Here is a 9,237-nt window from a genome sequence, read left to right on the forward strand (position 1 = left end):
AATTGCCATTTACATTTGGAGGATATACAAAAGAGAATAGGTAGTGAACACTTTCTTTGGTTTGGTTAATTCACTTAATTTTTGCTTAATTAGCACCCTGTTTTCTGAATTTACAATGTGGTCATGTTAGTACAATGTGACCTCACTCTCCTGGCCCCATCTGATTGGTTGGTCAGGGTAACTATGTGACTCAACTCAGCCAAGTTTTCGGGTTGTAGGTGCTCAGTCTTGGCTCTGAGCCAAGCCAAGCCAAGCAAATTTTTCTTCCAGGAACTTTGAAACCAGAACTGAGGAAGAGAAGCTACACGGTGTCTCTTATTGTGTCTGGACTGCAAGATGTAATAGCCCAGGAGGTAGTGGAGGAGCAGAGGCAACCTGCCTGTGGAGGGAGAAGGATGAAAGCCGATGTCAGTTGGAGAAGAGGGTCCCAGAAATTCTGGAATGCTAATTCTAGTTGTCCCTGGGGCCTCATTCCTACGCTTGGATTCTGAGAAACGTCCCAACATCCTTGTGATACATTCCCCGTTTCAGTCGAACAGATTCAAGTTGACTTTCTGTCATTTATAACCAGGAGTCCCAAATAATACAGAATGACAAGGTGAGTGAGTAAATGACACCATCTCCACACTCAGAGGTCTGGATCCCAGTGTCTGGAGGTGTCCCAGCTAGTTTCAGGGAAGAATGGGACTCTTAAAACTGGTCTACCCAGAACATGTAAAAGCAAACTCCTTTCATCTTAAGAAGAAAAGAATCCTCACCCACCAACTGAGGCAACCTGGAGAAACTGGTCTATCAACTCATTCCATCTTAAGGAACTTTCTGGTAACCCCTATGAAATAAAAGAAAATGTGCTTTTGGAGACAGGAGATACCACAAGAAAATAAAAGAGCCCGAATCACTTCATTGGTATGATCTGCATTCCTTTTTATTTTATTGTATTTTATTTTATTTTGAGGTGGGTGGTAAGGAGGGTAGAAATGTCTTAGGTTGGAAATGCCTTACTATCCCAAGTGATAGTTCTTCAGCCATAGCTAAACTAGCCTATTGGTGCCTAATCACAATTCACATACTCAAGAATCTACCTGAAATATGTAAGGATTTGAGATACTGTATAGAAATGATCGTCAGCAACAACACCTGATAATGATGTTACCATTTAGAATCTTTAAAATCTTCAGGTGGTGCCCTGGCTGGCAAGCACAGTGGTTAGAGTGTTGGCTCCCACACCAAAGGGTCTCCGGTTTGAATCCCCGTTGAGGGCATGTATCTGGGTTGCAGGTTCAATCCCCGCCCTGGTTGGGGTATGTACAAGAGGCAACCAATCAATGTGTCTCTCTCTCCCACTCACCCCCTCCCTTCCAATCTCTCTAAGAATCAATGGAAAACATATCCTTGGGTAAGGATTAACCAAAAAATAAAATCTTCAGGAGGAAGCTCAATCAGGTTTGCTCTCCTCTAAGGAGGGTTATGTGGTCAGGCTGAGGGCATTTTTATTTTTATTTTTTAAATATATTTTATTGATTTTTTACAGAGAGGAAGGGAGAGGGATAGAGAGCTAGAAACATTGATCAGCTGCCTCCTGCACACCCCCTACTGGGGATGTGCCCGCAACCAAGGTACATGCCCTTGACTGGAATCGAACCTGGGACCTTTCAGTCTGCAGACCGACGCTCTATCCACTGACCCAAACCGGTTTGGGGGCATTTTTTTAAATGCTTTGGATCAAAGGGATTTTAACCAGAGTTTTAAAAGGTTAAATGCAGTCTCTTGGGTAGCTTACTCTGAAACTAACACTTCTTCCCAAAATGCCCAGCTTTTGTTGTGATTGCAGTTCTTCCAGAAAGGGATATATGTTTTATGAGTTATGTTGATAATGAAAGAGATCAATAAAACACCATAAATCCTTTATTTTTAAAAATAATTTTTAAATAAGTAAATAGTTAAATCCTCCCTATTCAAGCTGCCTTTCTTTGACGGGAAAGTGACAGTTTAAGAACTGATATGATTTTAGTCTCCATTTAAAAAACCCTTTTATCTGGTTAACTTTTGTCTTTCTGGCAGTTCTAAGTGTGGGGCGGGAGTGGCTGGTTTATTTCCTCCCCCTTCATTCCCATCTGCACCTCTCTTCTCACTGCCTCCTCTCATGGCCAAAAAAAGCAAACGTGTGAATCTTTTCACCTGTACACTTCCAGTTGCAGGTGGAAGTACCTAAGTTAAATTGATTTCACTTTTTGCCTACCTCTTTAGGAACACAGAGAGGAACTATCCTCTCCTTATTTTAAGCATGCAATACATGCTTGATACAGAAAAAGTTTTAAAAGCAGGAACATATAAAGAAGATGGGCAATAATCACCCAATTTCCATTACCCAAAGACGAATACTATTTTGGAGTATTTCTAACACAGGCCTTTCCTTTCTTTTATGCTTGTCGGGTGTCTTAGTTTATATTTTTTTCATCATGGTTGTGATTGCTTTTCTTCCAAGTATAATAAATACACAAGCATCTCTCTGTTTTAGTCCAAATCTCATAAACATGTTTTATATGTAAAATACTTCATCTAAGGGATGGGATCATGATATACTTAACCATTCCTTATTTCTAGATATTTAACAAACCTTACTTGTGTCATCTCATCAACGTTATCCACGAGTTCACCAAAACAGGAATGGCTAGGCAAGACTCTCAGCCACAGGATCTTCGATGGTCGCTTCGCTCATCCATCAGAAGCTACGGGGGATGTTTGTAATGATGAACAGCCACTGTGCCAGAGCATGAGGAGTGAGGTGCCGGGAAGGACAGCAAAGGAGGGCCAGAGGGCACGTTCTAAAACGACAACTTCCAATAATAAAGGCAAAGCCCCACAAAACACTTGCTCAGGAAAGTCACTACACTATGTACCAGCAGTACATACAGACATCTCAACAAACAATTCTGGCCCGAAGATGTAAGTGCAAAGATAATCTATAAATGAACCAGGGGTTCAGCCAGCACTGGGGAGGTGGGGATTAAGTGCCTGGGAGGGCTCCACAGAGGTGGAGCTGCTTACCTGGATCTTGACAGATAAGGAGGAATTCACTGGACAGACCAAGGAGAAAACAAATGTAGGCAGAGGGAATAGCACGTGCAGGGTCTACAACAGCAAGGTGTGTTCAAGGACGCTCAACCCGGGCACTGAAACGAGAGAGGATGGGGTGAGCTGGGAAGAATGGCTGGGGTAGGACCTGAATGCCATGTGTTGTACAACAGAGAATTTGTCTGTTCCTTGTCCCTGGTTCTTCAGAGGGAAACACCAAATCCTTGGAATTTCCTGAGTGATTCTTTGTTATTTATGGTGGGTCCCTGACCACACCTGAGTTTATGCTAACAATACCACTCAGGATGTGGTCTCCCCACGGACCATGTGATTAGAAGGTTGGGGCTTTGCACCAGCTGACCTCTAGGCAGTGGACGGGGGCTGGAGATGGCGTTCAATCATGCCCACATAATGAAACTCCCATAAAACTCGAGACACCAAGGCTCGGGTGAGCTTCCCGGTTGGTGAGCGCATCCGTGTGCGGGTGGGTGGTGCATCCTGATTCCACGGGGAAAGTGCACAGGAGCCCGACATCCAGGACGCTCCCCGACCTCGCCCTACGTGTCTCTTCCTTGTGGCTGGTCCTGATGTGTACCCTTTCTCATTAAACTATAATCATGAGTATGCCACTTTCCTGAGAGTTCTGTTTATCAAATGTTCTAGCAAAGGATCATACCTTAGGTAATTAAGGGAACCTCCGAATTTGTAGCCAGCTGGCCAGAAGTGGGCGTGGCCTGGGGATCTCTGAACTTGTGCCTGGCGTCTGAAGTGAGAGGTCTTATAAGGGACAGTTCCCTTAACCTGTAAGTCTGTGCCAACTCCAGGTCATCTGCAGAGGAGTCACACAGCAATTATTGCACCATTCTAAGGTGTTTGGATCTTATTTTGAAGGAGTTTAAATACGGGAATATCAACTATTTGTGTCTTAGAAAAATCACTCTGTGGAAGTATAAAGAATGGATTAGGTAGGAAGGAATATAAAGGAGGGGGTGTCATGGATTGCTGAAGATCAGGAGGGAACAATAAACGGGGCCGAAGTACAGCATCAAGAGCGAGGATGAACTGCCATCATCTCCTAAAGAAGTGTGTGAAGTGGCAGATCAAGGAGCAGCATCCCCATGGGTTGGTTCTGCCAGGGTGTGTCCAGCCTGTGGTGGGAGGAAGACAGCAGTTTATTGGAAACATCACTTTCAATTATCCAAAAGCTAAAAGATGTAGAAATTCTATAAAAAGGACTAACAAGATACATTTTCCTTTTGAGTCTCTGGGAAGAGTTTAAAGATATAGAGTAATACAACATATTATTGTGTGCTCACCCCTGCCCCCACTTTAGCACATATTAACGTTTTCTCCTTTTTCCTGAATTTATTCTATTTGTGCTTATTTGTTTTTTATTATAAATCAATGGTTCTCATTGGGGTGAGGGGAGTGGCAGTTTTCCTCTCCAGGGGACATTTGGCAATGTGTGGAAATATTTTTGGTTGTCATAACTGGGGAGTGGTACTGAAGCTAGTGGACAGAGGCCAGGGATGCTGCTAAACATTCTACAATGTATAGGTCAGCCCAAGAAAGAATTATCTGGCCCCAAATGTCAAGAGTGCCAAGCCTGAAAACCCCTGATTTAAAAGAAATAAAATATTATAGAAAAAATGGAAATCCCTGTGTACCCACTGAGAAAGGGAGAGGAGATTCAACTCTCCTCTCTTTACTCTCCTTTATCCACTGTGATAGAAAATAAGATCAGGAAAAACCATTTCCAGAAATAAAATTAGATACAGGGCTAGACATGTTTCAGCCCTGACCAAAACATAGTGTAACAAACTCCCTCTTTCATTCGGTCCCTTTAGACACAGCCACCGGGAATCCATCCTGCAAGATCTTCTACAGAATATAGTATGAGTTTAACATTTGTTGGAATAGAGTCACCAAAGGTAAGCTTATTAAACAAAGATGACCTATTTCAAATCATCTATATATACTGAGTGGTCAGATTATTATGATCTCTGAACACATAATAATCTGGCCACTCGGGGTGTGTGTGTGTGTGTGTGTGTGTGTGTGTGTGTGTGTGTGTGTGTGTATTAGAGGCCCGGTGCATGAATTCGTGCATGGGGTCCAGCCAGCCTGGCCAGGGGGAGGGGACATGGGTGTTTGGCCAGCCTGCCTGCTGGTCGAACTCCTGGTCAAGGGGACAATTTGCATATTAGCCTTTTATTATATAGAATGTACACTGAGTGGCCAGATTATTATGCGTTCAGAGATCATAATAATCTGGCCACTCAGTGTATATATAAAAGCCCAGCAACTGGAACAGTGGAACGACCAGAACAACTGGAACAACCGGTGGCTATGATGCACACTGCAGCACCCAACCTGCCTGATCCGGCCCCTGATCAGCCCCCAACACCCTGATCGTGGGCGGGGCCAGCCAGCCAACTGCCCGTGGCCCCTTCCCCCCCTGGCCTGGCCCGATGGGCCCCCATCGTGGCCAGCAGGCCAGACCCTACCCGTGCATGAATTCGTGCACCAGGCCTCTAGTAGTTTTATAAACAACTTATAAGAATTTTAGGTTAATTAACTCAAGAATTTGAGATACTGACATGATGCTTCAATGCAAAAAACATTTAATCAACTGAAATAAGGGAAAGTTACCAAAACAGATGGAAATTTTAAAAAGCTCCTTTTTTTTTATTTAAAAAAAACCAACCACTAATATTTTTCAACTACATGCTAAGTACTATCCTCTACACTGGTGATAAAATACCATCTCAGGTGAGGGAAACATCATTTAAGATGCCTTCAAGGATCTCATAATCCAGGATGAGAAGTGTACACATTAGCAGATAATGTTCATGAGATGATGTGGTGGGACCATTGAAGAGACATTTTTTCAGTATAATTGCAGCATCGATGAAATAAAAGACTCAACTGGTAATAGCAACACTCTTTTCATCACACCCGAACTATGGTTTATAACCGTGCTGCAATATGAGCTGAGAATGCCATTTAAATAGTCAAGTAAACTTGCCCTACCAGATTTAAAATATATTGCTGTAATAGTCCACAGTAATTTGAATGGTATGGAATTGGTTTAAAACAAGGTAGACATAATAGCCCAGAATACAGAGTACAGAGTATAGAAACAGAACGTACTCTATCATATGTATGACATTTCAAATCAGCGAAGAGGTAATAATGATCTCAAAATAAATTTTAATTCAGAGGGAAAATGTTATTGTAGCCCTAGTTCTCCTTAATACCAAGTAAATTCTAGTTGGGTCAAAGATTAAATATTTTAAAAACACATGCAAAAAATGAGAAAAATATAGGTATTTTTTACATCTTGGGACAAATAAGATCTTTCTAAACATGACACCAAAGCTAGAAATTCTGAAAAGAAAATGTTGATAGATTTTACTAAATTAAGATTTTAAACTTCCAAACTACAAAAATAAACCTGTCAAAAACAAATATAAAAAGTGAAGCAATAAAAAAAAGTTTAAAAACTACATCGTCTGAGTTAATATCTGAAAACATATAAAGATCTTATAAATAAATAAGAAAAATATGACTCTTACCCATAAAAATGGGAACATGAAATGAAATGCAATTCACAAACCAAGATATGCAAATAATAATGTGGAAAGATGTTCTTTTTAATGTCAAAGAAATGCAAATTCCATCACAATAAATGATAGTGAAGATTTAAAAGACTGAAAATTCCAGTATGTGCAGAAGACAGACATACACCAAGACTGGGAAGATACCTGGGTAGAAACCTTCTGGATGGGAATTTGGTAATATGTGCAAGAGAGTCAAAGGAGAAAATAATAAAGGCAGATGTAGGGGAAAAGGAGAAGATACAGGGAATACTTTTGAACTAACAAGTCCTTTTCTAGGAATTTACCTCAAATATGCATCTATTGTGTTTATAATGGTGTGTTAGTCTGCTATGGATGCCATAACTAAAAAACACAAATTGTGACTTAAACAACAGACATTTATTTTTTTGGAGGCTAGAAGTCCAAGATCAAGGTGTTGGCAGGGTTAGTTTCTGGTGAGACCTCTTCCTGGCTTGCAGATAGCCAGGTCTTTTCCCTGTGTCCTCACATGACCTTTGCTCTGGTGTCGCCTCCTCTTCATATAAAGATGCCAGTCATATTGGATTAAGGCCTCACCCTATGACCTCATTTAACCTTATAGTCACGCTGAGGTCTTCAACATATGAATTCTGGAGGAACATAATTCGGTCCATAACAAACAGTGAAAATTAAAAACAACCTAAAGGTCTATACAGTAAAATGTTATTCGGCCTTAAAAGTGATGAAATCACCCTGGCCAGTGTGGCTTAGTTGGTTGGGTGTTGTTCCAAGTATCAAAAGGTAGCTGGTTCGATTCCTGGTCAGGGCACATACCCAGGTTGCTGGCTTAATCCCCAGTAGGGGATGTGGAGGCAACTATCGATACCTATCAATGTTTCTCTCTCTCCCTCTGCTTTCCTCTCTCTAAAATCAATAAAAAACATATATTTTTTAAAAAGTGATGAAATCAATTTATACTTATTAATATGGAAAGCTGCTATTATATGACATGTTTCTTAAAGGTTTTAAAACAATAGGCTTAGTATGACCACACTTGTGGGGAAAATATATGTATATTTGAAAAATAAAGTTTATGCATCCCAAAGTAAACAAGGTAACATCTGGGCAGTGGAGTTGTGGAAAATATATGCATTTAACTTTATATTATAGTGCATAATATATAATGAATATTCTTACCTTTATAAAAAAGGAGAAAGAAGTTATTTACAAAAGGATAGTTCAGTCCCAAATTTATTTCTTCCAGGATTATTTAAATACTAGTAGCCCATTTGCAGGAAAAATCCTGCAAGCAGCTGCTGCGGCCGCATGCGCTGCCTCCGCTGCCGCTGTTGCGGCCGCCGCGCCTGCACCCGCGCGCCGCTGCCACCCGCCCCGCTCCGCACCACTCCGCCCTGCCCCGCCCCGCCCCGGCTTTCCCTCTGGCAGCCATCTTGCTTTCCGCTTTTCCTCCGTCTTCCTTCTAAGTTGTCTTCAGTCTTCACTCCTCCCTCCCTCCGCGTATACAAATTAACCGCCATCTTTGTTGGGTAATTTGCATACTCGCCCTGATTGGCTGGTGGGCGTGGCTTTGGCTGGTGGGCATGGCTTGGGCATAGCAAAGGTGTGGTCAATTTGCATATTACTATTTTATTAGGTAGGAAAGTTCAATTTCTGATTACTAATTTTTTGCATAAATAATTGCAAACTATGAGCCAAAGTGGCTCTACAGGGTGCACCAGCAAAGAGGCCACTGACATGAGGCAGATTATAAGCTTGAGTGCAAGTGATTCATTTGGGGGGAAATTATGAACCTAAATAAATATTAATTAACTAATAGAATTTATGGGTGTACTTAGTGGACACTTGGCAATCATTTTATTAATTTGATCATGCTAGCCTATCAAACTAGATAATTTAAGCCAAAAGGCCCTATTAGAGTAGACAAATACAAAATAATATACTGACGAATTTCAGAGACAATTCATTCTTTTTTCAGCAGCTCGGAATCCAGTGCTCAAATTCAACATCAACCACACGGAATTCTGTGAGTAAATACACTTTACAACTAGAAAAAAACCAACACAACAGTCTATGTTTGTTTAGCCCCTGATTGGTTTACCAACTAATCCAGTCCTCAGAGTGACAACTTTTTCCTTTTAGTGAAAAATCATCCCAATTTGCTCCTTAATTTGAGTTAGATTTTGTATTTAAAAAATAAAAATTCAGCCCTGGCGGGTAGCTCAGTTGATTAGAGCGTCGTCCCCATACACCGAGGTTGCAGGTTTGAACCCTGATCAGGGCACATACAAGAAGCAACCAGTGAATGCATAAATAATAGTGTTTCTCTCCCTCTCTCTCCCTCTCTCTCTCTCTCTCATCAATAAATTTAAAAAATTATTTAAAAATTAAAAAATATTTTTAAACCTAAATTCAAGTCAGGTCCCTCAAATTTGAAGAGCCCAGCAATGAAATGTCACAGAGTGGTGACAGTCATTCAGACTAAGCGACACTCCCAGTGTGGTCTGCCATTCTGCATCATTAGCGATGCCTATGTTATAGGCAGAACTCCATAACGCAGCTT

The sequence above is a fragment of the Cnephaeus nilssonii genome (genome assembly GCF_951640355.1).
Source record: "Cnephaeus nilssonii genome assembly, chromosome: 4".
Taxonomy (NCBI): Eukaryota; Metazoa; Chordata; class Mammalia; order Chiroptera; family Vespertilionidae; genus Cnephaeus; species Cnephaeus nilssonii.